This window comes from Lissotriton helveticus, chromosome 6, assembly GCF_964261635.1.
Source record: "Lissotriton helveticus chromosome 6, aLisHel1.1, whole genome shotgun sequence".
Classification (NCBI taxonomy): Eukaryota; Metazoa; Chordata; class Amphibia; order Caudata; family Salamandridae; genus Lissotriton; species Lissotriton helveticus.
Window position 1 is genome coordinate 2,036,166,713 of NC_136067.1, and position 16,208 is coordinate 2,036,182,920.

At 49.0% G+C, this 16,208-nt stretch overlaps 1 protein-coding gene across 3 annotated transcripts in view; it reads left to right on the top strand.

The window, feature by feature from the left end:
* Nucleotides 1–16,208, top strand: part of DNMT3A (DNA methyltransferase 3 alpha) — a 2,120,215-nt gene that overhangs the window by 507,357 nt on the left and 1,596,650 nt on the right. The gene's annotated exons all lie outside the window — the stretch shown is intronic.

Below are 16,208 nucleotides of genomic sequence, written 5' to 3' on the forward strand. Positions count from 1 at the left end.
TCTTTGTGTATGAACTTGTCTTAAGATCATGTTTGGCAAGCATTCAAGAGGCAAATGTATTTTACTGATTGTACACTGATATTTAGTAGTGCCTGAAATAATTTTTAGGGCAACAGATATCTTCATGCCCTGAAACAGAAGAGAGCTATAATTTTTTACTTCGCAGGCATTAAGGTCGACAACTATGCTCATTTGCCAAATAGATCTGTTGTATCAATAAGGATGTTTCACATTTCCTTTCAGCCTAAAAAGAAAGTTCCCTGCAAGTATAATGTATGTTCTTGTGAAACTTGAACCTAGTGGCTGTGGACCATCTTACAGTATTGTGAGGGGACGCCGTTGTTGTTGGGGCCATATTGCTGCTGCCCCAGGGGGGCCGTGGAGGCATGGGAAGGGGGTCGCGCTCGTCATTTGATAAAAGAAAACTTCCCAGACGGTTAATTCCGGGAATCTTCTGTGCTGGGGAATCTTAGTCAGCTAAAGACACCTTTCTAATCAATCAATCAATCAATCAGGTCATTTGTAGAGCGCACTACTCACCCGTAGGGTCTCAAGGCGCTGGGAGGGGGGGGGTGCCGCTACTGCTCGAACAGCCAGGTCTTGAGCTTCTTCCTGAAGGAGAGGTGGTCTTGGGTCAGGCGCAGATTGGTCGGAAGTGAGTTCCAGGTCTTGGCGGCCAGGTAGGAGAAGGATCTTCCTCCTGTTGTCGCTCTTCGGATGCGGGGGACGGCGGCGAGGGCGTGGTTGGTTGATCTGAGGAGGCGCTTGGGAGTGTAGAAGTTGATCCGGTTGTTGAGGTAGCTCGGGCCTTGGTCGTGTAGGGCTTTGTGCGCGTGGGTGAGGAGCCGGAAGGTGATTCTCTTGTTGACCGGGAGCCAGTGCAGATCTCTCAGGTGTCCGGAGATGTGGCTGCGTCGGGGGATGTCGAGGATGAGTCTCGCCGAGGCGTTCTGGATCCGCTGGAGTCTCTTCTGGAGTTTGGCAGTGGTTCCGGCGTAGAGGGCGTTGCCGTAGTCCAGTCGGCTGGTGACGAGGGCTTGGGTGACCGTCTTCCTCGTCTCGGTGGGGATCCACCGGAAGATCTTACGTAGCATGCGCAGGATGTTGAAGCATGACGAGGAGACGGCGTTGACTTGTCTGGTCATGGAGAGGGAGGAGTCCAGGATGAAGCCCAGGTTGCGTGCGTGGTCCGTCGGTTTGGGTGCGGTGCCCAGGGCGGGGGGCCACCAGGAGTCGTCCCAGGCGGAGGGCGTGGAGCCCAGGATGAGGACCTCCGTCTTGTCTGAGTTCAGTTTCAGGCGGCTGGTCGTCATCCATTCGGCTACGTCTCTCATCCCTTCGTGCAGGTTGGCTCTGGCGGTGGCGGGGTCGTTGGTCAGGGAGAGGATCAGCTGGGTGTCGTCGGCGTAGGAGATGATGTTCAGGTTGTGTTGGCGTGCGATGGCCGCGAGGGGGCTCATGTAGACGTTGAAGAGGGTTGGGCTCAGCGAGGATCCTTGGGGTACGCCGCAGATGACTTTGGTGGCCTCTGACTTGTACGGTGGTAGGCGGACTCTTTGTGTTCTTCCGTCGAGGAAGGAGGTGATCCAGTCCAGTGCCTTCTCCTGGATTCCGATGTTGCTGAGGCGCTGTACTAGGGTGCGGTGGCAGACAGTGTCGAAAGCCGCGGAGAGGTCCAGGAGGATGAGGGCCGCTGTTTCTCCGTTGTCCATCAGAGTTCGAAGGTCGTCGGTGGCGGCGATGAGGGCGGTCTCGGTGCTGTGGTTCGCTCGGAAGCCGGACTGTGATGGGTCGAGGGATCCATTCGTCTCGAGGAAGGCGGCCAGCTGTTTGTTGACGGTCTTCTCGATGACTTTGGCCGGGAACGGGAGGAGCGAGATGGGACGGTAGTTCTTGAGGTCGGTGGGGTCTGCTGTGGGTTTCTTGAGGAGAGCGCTGAGTTCGGCGTGCTTCCAGCTCTCAGGGAAGGTGGCGGAGTCGAAGGAGGTGTTGATGATGTCCCGCAGGTGGGGTGCGAGGACAGCGTCGGCTTTGTTGAAGACGTGGTGAGGGCAGGGGTCAGTCGGAGATCCGGAATGGATGGAGTTCATGGTGCGGATGGTGTCTTCGGTGCTGATCGGGGTCCAGGTGCGGAGGGTGGTGGTGGGTGGCGTCGTTGCGGTTGTGGCTTGCGTTGGTTGGTTGTTGAAGCTGTTGTGTATGTCCGTGATCTTGTTGTGGAAGTAGGACGCGAGGGAGTTGCAGAGGTCTTGCGACGGGGTGATGTCGTTGTTTCCGGCGTTGGGGTTGGAGAGCTCTTTCACGATGTTGAAGAGATGCCAAGCGCGAGTTTAAAGGAGCGCGCACTTAGGACCCGGGCCCCGCCCCCCAGCCACGTAGGTGTAGGTAGGAGACGGACGGCTCACCCAACTGGCGTCCGGCTGTCAAGTGCTTCCGGGTCAGGGGGAGTGACGCGCAGCAGGGGGCGGAGACCTTTTGCCTATTTAGGGTCAAGTGCCCGTGGCCTCGATCTCTTTTCCCTCTGCTGCACCGGGACCGGCTGACCTCGTTTTCTACGCTCCCCTTGTCCTCCCCTTAGTACTTTATTAACTGTATCTCCTCGCGTTGTGTCGGAGGTCGGCGGTCTTTCGCCTTCGGGATCCAGCACAGATGTGTCTCAGGTCCTCGAGGATGATGGCGACGACGAGAGCGGCCTCGGCATCGGGAGGCATATATCTCGCCAGGTGAGGTGGGAGGTGCGCTTGGGGGGCCTGGGGGCAGCTGTGGATGGCAAAGTAATGGTGGCGGACTGCTGGTTGTCCGTATCGGATGGTTTGCGGCTGCTGGCGTGGTGCCCCCCGGGCGTACTGTTCACCTTGTGTATCGACGTGGGCCGGGGGATCGTAACAGGGGTCGAGGCAGTGGTCGAGCCGTCCGTCCCCTACCTACACCAGTGCACAGGTCGACTTAAGGAATATTTCTTGATGTGGTACATTTGGGCTCGTGCTGACGTGCTCTTCTTTGCTTTCTCGTGCTCGTGAGTGCTCGTTTTTGGGCGAGGGAAACCTAGATAGGCAATAGGGTTGTGGTGCTGTAGTAGGAGATTTATCGTATGCGGAGAAGTTGAACTTTGTTCACGTCCTCTCAGTGCTCCGACCGGAGTATGTGCGGTGTTGCGCGAGTATGAGGAGGGCCGACGGATGGTTCACGCAATGCAGGCTGCTCTGTTCATTGGGTCGTCGGGTGAGACAGCGGAGGGATTGTGCAGGGAATTGAGGCTGCACCGTCCATCGTGGAGCCATTTGAATTGGCTCCGGATGAGTTTGTTCTGAGGAATGGACACAGCACTGTTCCATTATGGACGCCATGTATGACTTGGAAGACGGGTTTCAGTTGTGGGGAGTGGAGGTGGCTCCGTACCGTCGCTGTTGCTTGCAGTGGATGAGAACTAGTTTGTGGACCGAGGGCGGCAGTTGCATCGCGACCTCCCTGCTGATTAGAAGGGGTGGTTGAGTTATGGGAAGTGGGAACAGTGCTCTCTCGGCACGGCTGCGTTGCAGGTCAGTGAGGGATACTTAGTTTGGTTCCCGACCTCGGAGCGAGGGAATGCTGGGACTGGTGTGCCGGGATTTGAGCTGGTGTCCTGCCAAAAATAATTCTCTCCTTTCGCAATGCAAACCCATTGAGCGGCCTTTTTTAAAAGTGTTGAACGCTGAGAAATAGGTTACAAATTTGTTTCGTGCGCATTAAAATAGGAGGGGTTTGAGATGAAATGGTATTGAAAAGCTGCGCTTTGAAGGAAAGGTGTGGACTGGACGCGGAGGCAACTGAGGGCATCTCATGGTAAATGGGAACGCCTCAACTCCTTCGCCGCGCCTGATCCGGCCTTGTCGGGAGGAGCCGGACTTCCTGTGTTTTAAACAAAGCTGAACAATTCAGTGCTTTTAAGTTGATAGATGCACTAACCGTTCTTGTAACTGACTGCGCTGAGATAAAGCGAAACAGGTGCCTTGATCATTCCAAAAGGCGACGTGCTTCTTGTAAGTGACATTTGATGCTCTGGCGGGTAACATGGCTACGTGCTACCTATATTAATGGTTTACATTAACATGACACGTGTATTTATAAAGCGCGCGTTCACCCATTTTCTGGCCTGCGGGTGTATGAGCCCACGATACAGCAGCAGAAAGATAAGAGTTATGTAATGTCTGGAACTGGTACATAACGTGTAGGAGGATTATAATACAAAGGAGTAATGGAAACTTCTATTGAGATAGATTCTGTATGTATATCTATAGAATTACTACATTAGGTTAAGATTACCTTTCTCCGAGCACACTTAGAATAATTGTGAAAGTGAAATGTTCTACGTTATTGAACACTCGATAATTTAAGGTATTTCAGCACACTATGGAATAATTTGGTCGTGCTGGCAAGTCAGCTCATTTAAAAAAGGGCTCTAACTGAGGGTAAATGCCTGCTTGGCTCCACTGGGAAATGTGGGAGGTCATGGCCCAGCAGTCAATCGGAAGGTGCCATCTTCCTCTAAGCTACTTTTAACAGTTACTCTTCAGCATTAAGGCACGTCCTAGTGGGCATCATCTCTGTGCGAAATTGCCTTCATTTGTACTTTTGTACGTCTCAAACGTTAGAAGTCTACAGTCCCAGTTTTTCAGGATATCTTCAGCTGAGTGGCATCCGGAGAAAGTACAAAGATGACAAATATATACATTTTATAGCACCGAAGAACCAGTATTAATGTAGAATATTCTCTCCCAGTGCAATTACATTCAACACGCTCTGGCGATATCAATTGATCTGGCTTGTTACGTATGAAAGTGCCTTTTTTATGTCACCGATGGAGGTAGACAAGAATCAATTAGGCACACACTCTGTCACTCACCTTGCACTCATATCCATTCAGTGATGCACCGACTAGCTTCCCAGTCAGCCTCTGACACAGTGACAAGAAAACACATTTAAATTCAGCAACAAAAACCAAGAGGAAGAAAACTACGCAGCTAGAAAGATGTCTTGTACACGCAGCATATGTTGCATTAAAAATAGGACAATGGCAGAGGGGGTCCATTTGGCAAATGGATGGGAAATAGTCTATACTATGGTGGTTAAAACACGGCCAGCACAGTTGGTATCAATATGTGGGTCATATTCGAGGGGTAGACAGTGAATAATGTCGACCAGTTGCATTCCATAATTTACAATCTTGGAGGAATGACCACGTGTAAGGTGGTGCACCGCAGATGAACCGAGTGGCAGGCACACCGTTAGCACTGCTTGGAGCAATGAGCAAGGGAGCCAATGACTGAGACAGTCTGAACAATTACCCCAGGCAGATCGCGGCCATGGGTGAAAGCAGAGGATAAATGATAGACCAATGTCCGAACGTAGTAGACCCAAAAGGCCCTGTGGGTATGTGGGGTAGGTAGGGGTGTGTTATTTAATGATTAAGGAAAAAATATGAAAGGATCCGGGCATACATATAAAGGATTCTAGTAGGAATCATTACAGGGCAAAAATCACTCCCTACAAAGGTAGTCTGATATTTGGTGTGACAAACTACCTATCGGTAGGAGTTAGTATTGGAATTAACAATCCCCCCCTTAAACGCCTGTCGATGCAGAGGTATGCTTTTCAAAATTAATCTGGCTAGACTGATATACGTGGCATACCTTGTCTAAAATAATAAACAAAGCAGGCCTGCGGCCACAGAACTATGTTCTTCCAGTGAACCAATAGGACCTGTAGCGGTAATCTGTGGCTTATTGCCATAACTGGCGGAGTGAGGCCTCATATGCTGAGCGTAAGCTTTGTCACAAGGCAACTGGATGAATGCAGTCCGACAATTACAGAGTGTATAAACAGTCAGATGGCAAATTAGAGTTCCGCCTATCTTAGGAGGGCATAAAAGGGGTTCCGACTGTACAAATCCGTTATATCACGGGTGGGTCAGAGGAGATAACCAGATAAACATGCTTGCTTACTATGGTTGTATGGGAAAGCCAGGTAACAAGCAGGCTTGCCAATCAGCACAGTGGAGAAGGTCGGGCACTGGTCGTCTGAGTATAAGAGACATATTCGGCCAGAATGGTTATAACAAGAATGCTGATGATTTGCCAATGTCTGTGCGTGACTTGTCTATTTCTCTCCTGTTCAGTAGAAGGCCCGCAAAGGTGATGTGGGTACTGGGGCACTCGTTCGGGTGTCACGCTACGAGGCGATTATGGCAGCGGTGAGTGGCAAAGCCAGTAGGCTTGCATGGGACGGAGTTCCGGTGGCTACGCGGGCGGCCCCAGAGTGCGGGCAAGAGTCCGGAATGTCGTCGAGGTTGGTCGGCGCAAGGGAGAATTTGCCAAGTAGCGCTCAGTGAAGAGCCGCTTGTGTCACATGCCACGAATGGTCTCCAGTGAGGTGAGGTATCACAGGGATGGAGGGCAGCTACTGGACATGGTGAGGTGGCGAATAGGAAAATGGGCCTGGTTGTGCTCAGTGAAGGGCCGCTTGTGCCACATTCCACACCAAATGGTCTCCGTAAGGTGATGTATCACAAGGATGAGTACAGTCATCAGAGGTTCACATACCTGGATTAGAGGATTTTGATCTTTCATTCAGGGCGCAGTTGCTGTCAGAATTTGCTTGGTTAGGGCGATTGTTCCCATTGGCCAGAATCGCCTGGTCGGCCGTGATATCACGCGCAAAGTTGCGCTCAGTGAAGGGCCGCTTATGTCACATCCCACACAGCATGATCTCTAAGGACGCAATGTATCACCACGATGGAGTGCATTTATCTGACTGGGGCACGGATACATGGATCAAGGGACTTTGGTCCTTTTCATACGGAGCGCAGGTGGGGAGGGTGTCAGACCTGAAGGCCTTGGCCACCCTTGTGGCGGTAAAGAGACCTGCGAACAGTGACATTGACTTACAGAATGGAGGGGAGTCCGCCTTGCGTACTCCCGAGGCCAGCACTGACGGGAGAGACGGTAAGCTCTCCCGGGGAAAAGTGACCACCGGCTGGGGAGGCTAGGGCGACAGATTACGAGCCTCCTGGGTCCCTGGGCAGCCTGGTGGTCGGGGCGTGGGCCCCGGTAATGGAGGACAAGGATCAGAGGTGGGGGCCCACCGCTCAAGGGCGCAGGCGCACTGCGCCTGCGTGGAAAACTCATTTTGAGGGATGCGACCCGGGAGGCCCCTTGGTGCTGGGGAGATAATAATCTTGCAAATCATGAATGTCCATATTAAAAGTGTTGTAATTTTGAAATATGCAGTTGATTTGCCTTGTCATGTTTATGAAATGTTGATATTAAACATGGCCGTTTTTAACCCACACAAATCTCCTTGGTTGATTTAACTGTGGGGTACTTTATGCTTGCAGGGGGAGGCGGGGCTATGCTGGGGGATCCGGGTCCTATAGTGTTTTGCTGGCCTGTGAAAGAAATGCAAATGTGTGCAATGAGTTAATCTGCAAATGTAAAGGATTTGCAGATTAACACGTTATGAACATTTGCATTTCTTTCAGGTCAGCAGCACCCTGTCAGAAAGGTGTGTCCAGATGTGTGCCTGGCTTTGAGTTCTCGGAGAGTGCAGTTGCATTCAAGTGATCAAATCACTTCACGTTTTTGAGTTGTAGTGCAATGCGTGCAAGAGGCTGGGAGGGCTCTATGTATTGAATGTGAGAAAAAGGATTAAAAAAAAAAAATAGCACTTGAAATGCGATCGAAAGAGACATTATAGAACGGGATAATATTGGGGTGCAGAGTGCTTTGAAGTGCTTAGAATTTAAATAGAGAAGGGGGTGGGCTTATTTAAGCATCGTTTCTTTAAGAGCAAAACAAAAAGATTTTGTCACAACCCTGGTGTGAGTATCCTGGGGAGGGCAGCAGTGGGGCGAGGGCATCTTCAGGCATATAAAATATAAACAACTCAGACAGCATTCTTTATAAAGGGGAAAAACTGCCCATTGCCTGCGTTAGGAACAGCTTGTGCCCTCCCTGCCTTTACCATTTGAAATCATGTTATGGTTTGTTGTAAAAGGGGAAAGTAATGCAACTTGTGAGGGGCTTATCCTGTGGGAGGGCTTCTGAAACAATTGCATTTTTAAATGCCCCCCTCCCCCCCCCCCCCCCACACATGCCAGCACACAAAAGAAGGGGTTGGGGGGGGCAGTTTAGATAAGAAATGACGTTACTGCTATCCACTATCTCAGGGTGGATGGTATGCACCATATCAAACAAGCGCTAAACACTGCCTGAGTTAAAAAATATGTCCTTCTAGCTAGGATTCTGTGTATATCTCTGTGGGGGTTGGGGTCATGAGAACTGCATCTAAAGTCAGAAAACTAGAGGGGCACAGGGCGACTCTTCACCCATGCCCTCGGAAGAGCAACAATGATGGGGTGAAATAATGAGCAAATTAACAGGAAAGAAAAAAAAACACACATTGTAAAACTCCGGCATATGGTTATGCTCGGAAAAGATTGTCGGCGGTTTTATGGTGGGGAGTGAGTGGGAAGAAGCACAAATGTTAATGAAAGAGTAAAATGGGGAGGGTGTCAAAACTGACTATGTAAAGCATTGTTACAAATTAAACAAACAAGGGAAGTTCTTACTTGCAGCACCAAGTGCCCAAAATGTGTGCATATATAGATACACATACACACAAATACGCCGTTTAAAACTACCTATTTCCTCCCGAACTGAAGGCGCTGCATCACAAATGCTTTTTTGGGGGTGTGGGGAGCTATCAAGGCAATCCAGTTTGATTCTCACGAGGAGATGTGCGTTTTCCAATAAGTGTGTATTGAAGAAGGGGTGGGAGCAGCCATCCATCCACGGCCCCCACCCCCAAACACCCCTTTAAGCATAACAAGGCAACGGTATAGCACTGCAGATGTGACTCAGAGCAAGGAACACAGTTCATGGGCTATAAAGGGATGTTGTAAACACTTTTTGGGGGTTGGTGATCAAATGTAACCAGCATGGGAGGCTAAAGAGAAGGCGATATTACCTGGGGGAGTCATACTGAAAAGTGGGGGTGAGGGGGCTGTAGAAGACCTGTAAATATACAATGGTACTGTTGTCTCGCCAGTGCGAGGCGATTGGCCAGTTCTGACATGTAGTACGGCTTCAGGGTTCAAAGGCTCCTCAAGACACAGCCCAGGCGCTACATTTAAAAAAATGTCTGGACGCCAACGGAAAGCGCAAATGAATCAAATGTCAAACTGCAGGAAAGGGAATATGGGCGTAGCTCGCTGACTGGGTGGGGGCGCTGAGGAGAACAAGAGAACGGCTGTAAGGAGGGAGAGCAATGACGGTTCCGGAGTGAAGAGCAGTCGAGCAGCCATCCGCCTCACGCCAGTTGCGTACCCTCGGCTAGGCGGCCTGCGATGCGCGAGCAGAGGTGCTGGCAGGCAGCGAGGAGAGACACGCTGCTGAGAAGAAGCAGAGCGGTAGCAGTAGCTTTTACAAGATTAAGCCCTCGGGAGCGGACCCAGAGGACCCTCGGCACACAGACGCTGACCTGGCTGTTGGCAGTTTTCTCCCTGGCCGCCTGTATAATATTGGGAAACTTGGTGACTGTCTGCAGCTTGTGGTACGGAGCAGGGGAATCCCGGAGGGGTCCGAAAAACTGTACCAACATGAGCGGCAGGGGCGCCAAGAAAGGAATTAACGCCTAGAACACCACAGAGCCTCGGGACAATGCTTTAATGGAGGGCAGCACCAGCAACAGCCGCACCCGTCAAGAGGTTAGTGGCGTTAAAAAAACTGCTTGGAAAACCCGGTGGGGCAGACGCAGACGCAGGTGCAGGCAAAGACTGTACTAGTGTAACCGGCGCGCCTACGCTAGCTAAAATCTTCCAAGGGGCCAAAGGGCAAACTAAAGGTCAGAGTAAAGGACTAAGTCAGAACATTAGCGCAAACAACAACCCTCTGCCGATAGTCTCCCCAGACCTGGATACAACCCTGTCAAAACCCCTTGCTCCCACATTAGCCCAGGACCCTAAGATTGACGCAGCACATGGTGGGCAAGAGGTACCCTCTCCAAACAACCCAGTGGCTGCTTCAGAGCGAGTTGGTGGTGTGGAAGATTTTACTCCCTCATCTCTCCTTGTCGACACCGGCACTGACACTGACCAGACTAGTCAACTGGGTCTAAACGGAATATACAAAGGGGACTTGCTTGCACAGACGGCTGGGAAAACCGGAGCCCCACTAGGTACACCAGAAACTGTGATAAATAACTATATTCAGGGCCTGGAAGCAGCGGCTGGCTCTCGAGCCCCCTGGACCCCGGACGTAGGGCCCAGACATTTCTATTCTGTCTCTGACGGTACCTCAGACGAAGGGGGCCTCGGCTCAAGCGAAGGGGATGGCGACAGTGAGGAACAAGCTAAAGACACAGGGACAGTGCGCGCCAAAAAGGGAAGAAGCAAAGGGAAAAGGAGCCCGCTGAAGTGGGATTACTCAGACTCGCAAATGTCCTACCCCCCGGATGAAGATGAAGAGGCGCAGCAGGCTGACTGGGAAAAGGTAAAGAGACTGCCAGCCGCCATTGACTTATCCGAATCCTCTTTAGCTTCAATACTGGCATCTATCAAAGAATTCCAAGAGGAGGTGTGGGCGGACAGCCAGGCAGCAAAGAGCGCAGCTAAGAAAGTACAAGGTGGCCTCAGACGTCTAAATAAAGCATGCACAGACATGAGTGATCGTGTTTCTATGATAGAGGGGCGCACGGAACATCTAGAGACCGAGGCTTCGGCAGTCAAAAAGCAAAGCCACACCAACACCTCTTGCCTCGGAGATATAATGACAAAGATGGAGGAGCAGGAAAACCGCCAGCGAAGGAACAACCTACGCCTGCTGGGCATTCCGGAAGGTAAAGAGGGGGAGGACCCCAGAAGGTTTATTGTGAAGCTTCTACAAGACTCCTTTCCTGACCATCCGACATGGGACAGGGACCGAGAGGTGCAGAGGGCCCATCGCTTCCCCTTCAACCTTAGGAAACAACGTGGCGGCGGCAACAGTGGCACGGAAAGTGGGCACCCAAGGGTGTTTCTAGTTTACTTGGGAAACTTTTTATTAAGACAGCTCATCTACGATCAAGCCCGTTCTAACTCCAAAAAGGGGGCCAATGGGATTAGCTTCTTTGCTAAACCAGACTTCTGGCACCAGACAGTGGAGCGTAGGTGGCGCCTAAGGCAACTGATTTCTCCATTTCAGCAGGCAGGAGCAGAAGCCTATCTTATGAACCCTGCCAGGCTCAAAGTTCTCTTTAGCGGAACTCTCAGATCTTCTTGTCCGAAATTAAAGTCGGCGAATACCTTGATGAAATTAAATCCAAAAAAAGAAAGACCTAGGTAAAAAGCATCAAGAGGAATGCTGAAAGAACTTGCCAAACATAGACATTAACAGACATTAACAGACACTAATATGAAATGTTTCCTTTTTCCCCCCTTTTTTTTTTCTAAAAATGTCGTAAAAATGCTGCACTAAATCACAGGACTAATTTAGATCACTGTTTATTGTATTTGCTTTTTCACCTTTTCACGTGCGAGACATATCTTATGAGGGGTACTTCTTCAGCTTAACTGAACATGGTGGCCTCAGTCCCACAGGGTGGCACCTAGCCGTTCTTTTTTTTTTTTTCTTTGATCTAAGAGGTGCGGCGGGTGGCTGTACTTAACTCACGGCAACCATCACTCAGGTTATACCTGATTGCTCGGGTCTTAAGGGGGGGCAGGAGGGGGGGGGCAAAAGAAAATCAGCATGCTCCAGGGACATCCCATGTCTCACAGCTATCTACTTACTTAGATACTTGTAATGAAGACTATGTCCACATTTATTTTAGAGAGGAGGGAGGGGGAGAGGGAGAGGGATGCGTGGGGGAAACTGGAAAGGAGAGAGGAGAACAATACAATTGTAGAGATAGTCTGACTCTCCATCTCCTCAAAACAAACCATTAATGACTAGCAAAGGAATTCTTAGGTTTGTCTCTGTCAACGTTTGTGGGTTGAATGATAACGGGAAAAGACAAAAAGTGGCCCAAGGATTAAGGTCTTTAGGCGGGGATGTTATGTCTCCAGGAAACCCATCTGGAGGGGTCACAAAAACAGCTGTTGGATACTTTAGGCTATAAAATCATAGGAGCCACCACACAAGGAGCAAAAATTAAAGGGGTGGGAATATTGACTGAAAGAAAACTATCTATTAAGAGCCCAAAAGTGAGATCCGACGTACTAGGTAGATGGGTGATAGCGGAATGTCATCTTCCCACAGGTACTGCCTTCACAATATGCTCAATCTATGGTAGCAATACTGACGACCCAAGCATTATTAACCAGATTTCCGGGGAGCTAGCTCACTGGCCCACTCCAATAATTCTATGTGGCGACCTCAACATTAATTTGCCGCACGATCTAGAACTAGGGAGTAGAAGGAATTATAAAGGCAGGAAGCCTTTAGTCTATAATGCATTAATCATCTTAGCGCAAACACACAGGCTTGGGGATGTCTGGTCCAAACTCAACCCCTCACAACCGGGATATACATATTTCTTATTTCCACATCAAGCATTTGCCAGATTAGACTATTTCCTGATCTTGTCTTCTCTGCTAGACAAATGCACAATAGGCCTAGCCCCCCGTTTTATGTCAGACCACAACCCACTCATTTTGACGGTTAGGGGGTTCCAGATTGGGAAGGATACTCCCAGGTGGAGCTTTGAGAAAGCACTTCTGCAGGACATTAACTATCAGACCCACTGGCAAGTTTGGATTCAGGAGTTTCTTGAAATAAACGTGGGGTCAGCGACCAACACAGTAGTTAGGGACACGCTAAAAGCTGGTATCTGTGGGGAGACGCTAAGATTCTCAATTAGGAAAACAAAACAGAAAAGCAGTTAATAACTGACTTACAAATAAAGCTATCTGCAGTAGAAACCGCATTAATCCAAAGGGTCCAGAACGGAGCCGAAATAGAGAACATACAAACTGAAGCAACACTGATTAAGGCTAAAATAGGAGCAATATTCTCGGAAAGAGCTGCTTCAAAGTGGGAAGCTGCCCGTGATACATTATATAAGTGTTGCGATAGTATTGGCCATCACCTCGCTGTCAGAACAAGACAAAAAATAGTAAACCGCGAATTCGGTACAATCCATCTTCCTTCAGGGATAGAAACTAGTGATTTCAATAAGATACAAGAGGGTTTTCAAGATTTCTACGCTGCTCTCTACTCAGAGGAAACACCCAGCCTGACGACTTAGTAGAGCAAGAAATTACTAACTACTTGCAGGACATCGAACTAAGACAATTCAATATAGGTGACTCTGCCCAGTTAGAGAATGCGCCAGAATGGGACGATATCACAGCTGCCCTATTTAGTTTGCCGGATGGTAAAGCGGCGGGCATAGATGGTATCCCCGTAGAATTTTATAAGGTCTTTGCGCCCCAAATAAAGCACATTTTTCTCGACATAATCACCACTATCTTTAACAGGGGCATCCTGGTCAAATGCTAAAATCTCTTTATTCCCAAAAAAAGATAAATCACTGTTAGAAATGGGCTCTTATAGACCCATTACCTTGATAAACTGCGACTCTAAGATCTACTCCAAGTTGCTCGCAAACAGACTGTCCATGGTAATAGAATAACCAAAGGTGGTGATGGACGGAGCGTTGACAATACAAACACTCACCCCCAGTCAACTGATCTGGGTTTAATCCATCACCGTTCTTTAGCTCACTCCGCCACCCCAGTTCAGACATGGCCATATGCAAATCAGTCTGACCCTGTGCCTCATGGGAACAGTCCAGCCCGAACTGCCAAGCCATGTCTTCCCTGGACCGGAATCAAGCTTCCCAGGACCGGTTTCTGGCATTCCAGCCGTCTTCAGCCGGGCTTGCCTGACTCCAGTGGCAAAGTGAGCAAGGGACTCACGTCTGAGCATACCCTGCCAACTTAGGGCGAACTAAGAATCTCTGGTCTCCGAGTGGCAACATGGATTTATTCCAAAAAAGGGTACCACGGAGCATATACGGAGGGCCATCACCCTGTTTGATGCTGCACAGGTGTCAGGAGAGCCGACTCTCTGTCCCTGATTTTACTAGACGCCGAAAAGGCCTTTGACCGGGTCTCCTGGCGGTTCCTGTGGGGCATCATGGAGTGGATGGAGTTTGGACACAAATTTAAGCAGGCTTGTACAGGCACTATACTACCATCCGACAGCCTGTCTAGTGGTAAACGGAAGGTTCTCCAAAAACTTTAGCATCTTGCGAGGCACCAGGCAGGGTGCCCCTGCTCCCCTCTGCTGTTCGCTCTTTACATAGATCCCCTAATAAAAAAAATAGAGAAAGATCCGGCCATCCAAGCCATGAGCACACAGGGACTGCAAACAAAGATTCTGGCTTACGCAGACAATTTGGCCATTACCACCCCTGATCCTGAAAATGCCATGATGGCACTAGAAGCCGAGGCCTACAGATTTAGGAAAATCTCCGGAGACGCGTTAAACAGCTCCAAGACCCAGATAATAACTAATAGTGAAATACACTGGAATAAAGGCAGGGTAGTAACAAAAGCAAAGTACCTGGGAGTGACCATAACCGCAAATTTGGACAACCTGGTAGCAGAGAACTTAGTCTCTTTGGCTACCGATACAAAAAAGTCCCTTAAGGCAATCGACAACCTGCACCTGACAATAGTGGGAAGATGCAACGTAATTAAGATGACATATTTTCCAAAATTACTTTATTATTTTCGCTCTATTCTGCTAGAATTCACCAAGATACAACTAGCAATGTGTCATCAAATTTTCACACGATTTATTTGGGCGTACTCACAGCCTAGACGGGCCCTGAAACAACTGACACTTCCTAAAGAACGGGGGGTGGGCACTGCCAAACATAGTACTCTATTATTGGGAATCAGTCCTACAATACAGTACCGAATTAATCACAACACATCCTTGTATCTCTACTACTAAATTGCCATCTCCTTTCCGGATATTAATAGGAGAGGAAGCCCGCGGCTGCCTTTTCAGACAGCTATCCTATGGATATTACAAACGAGTTCGGTTTAAGACACTGATTAACTCTTTCAAAGTATTTTCTAGAAATACGCAGGATTTATGGTCTTGGAAGATTCAATCATTATACTCCCCTTACTCAAAATCGAGATCTGCCTGGCATTTTTGACTTAGGTTACCTAGGAGAATGGTACAAAGCTAGGGGACCTAATTTCAAACGAGGGAGTGAGTACTTTTTTAGAACTTCAAAGCAAATTTGGGTTAAAACAGCAAGATGCCTTCAAGTACACAACCATACATAGCTTTCTTTCACGGAAGGTGGGGGGGGACTGGCTGGATTCTCAGAGGTTAAAATTGTCAATATGCTATCAACTTCGGTAGTCCCACGAATAGGGTCCATCTATGCCATCTATGCCATTTAAATTTGAACACACCGGATGATCTCCTTAGAATAGCTGACAAGTGGTCATCAAAACTGGAAGCGCCACGTAGCCTGTTTTTTAAATCCTTGGAACTTTCCCAAAGAGACTTACTCTCAGCTAAATTGCAAGTACAGCACTTCAAAACCATTTTTTTCTTATATCTAACTCCTAGCAGAATTGCAAAGTGGAGCACAGGGGAGGGAACAACATGCCCTCGCTGCTCTGCGGTTGGAGCTGATTCCGTCCATATGTTTGCTACTTGCCAAAAATTGTCCTCGGTCCTGTCTAGAATACAGGAATTCTTGGGAAAGGTTGTTTCACAAGACTACAGACTAACCCCCACAACTATTATGCTAGGGACCTGTGAAACACTAAGTCGGGCAAGAGGAGGCGCTTTGGTGTTTGTAGCTATGACAGTTTGGAGGATCTGTGTAGCTTCTGGGTGGAAAGACGCAGACCCGCCACCATTTTCCCAGTGGCTAGCCAGGCTAATGGCAACATACCATCTTGAGAAAGCGATATACGCTAAAAAAGGTCGCAAAGGGAAAAGGAGAGGGCTTGACATATGGGAACCTGTTACCTCATGGCTTGAACGCTTAGATTAAACCCTTATACTTAACTCCTCAAATTCCTTAGCATCTTCTATCTTCATATCTCCCTTTCTTCTTTCTTTCCTTTCTTTTTTTTTTCTCTCCATTTCTCTTTTTCTTTCCTTCCTTTCTGTAAACCGCTTTACATCTCCAGTTTATGAAATTCTCTCCCGATA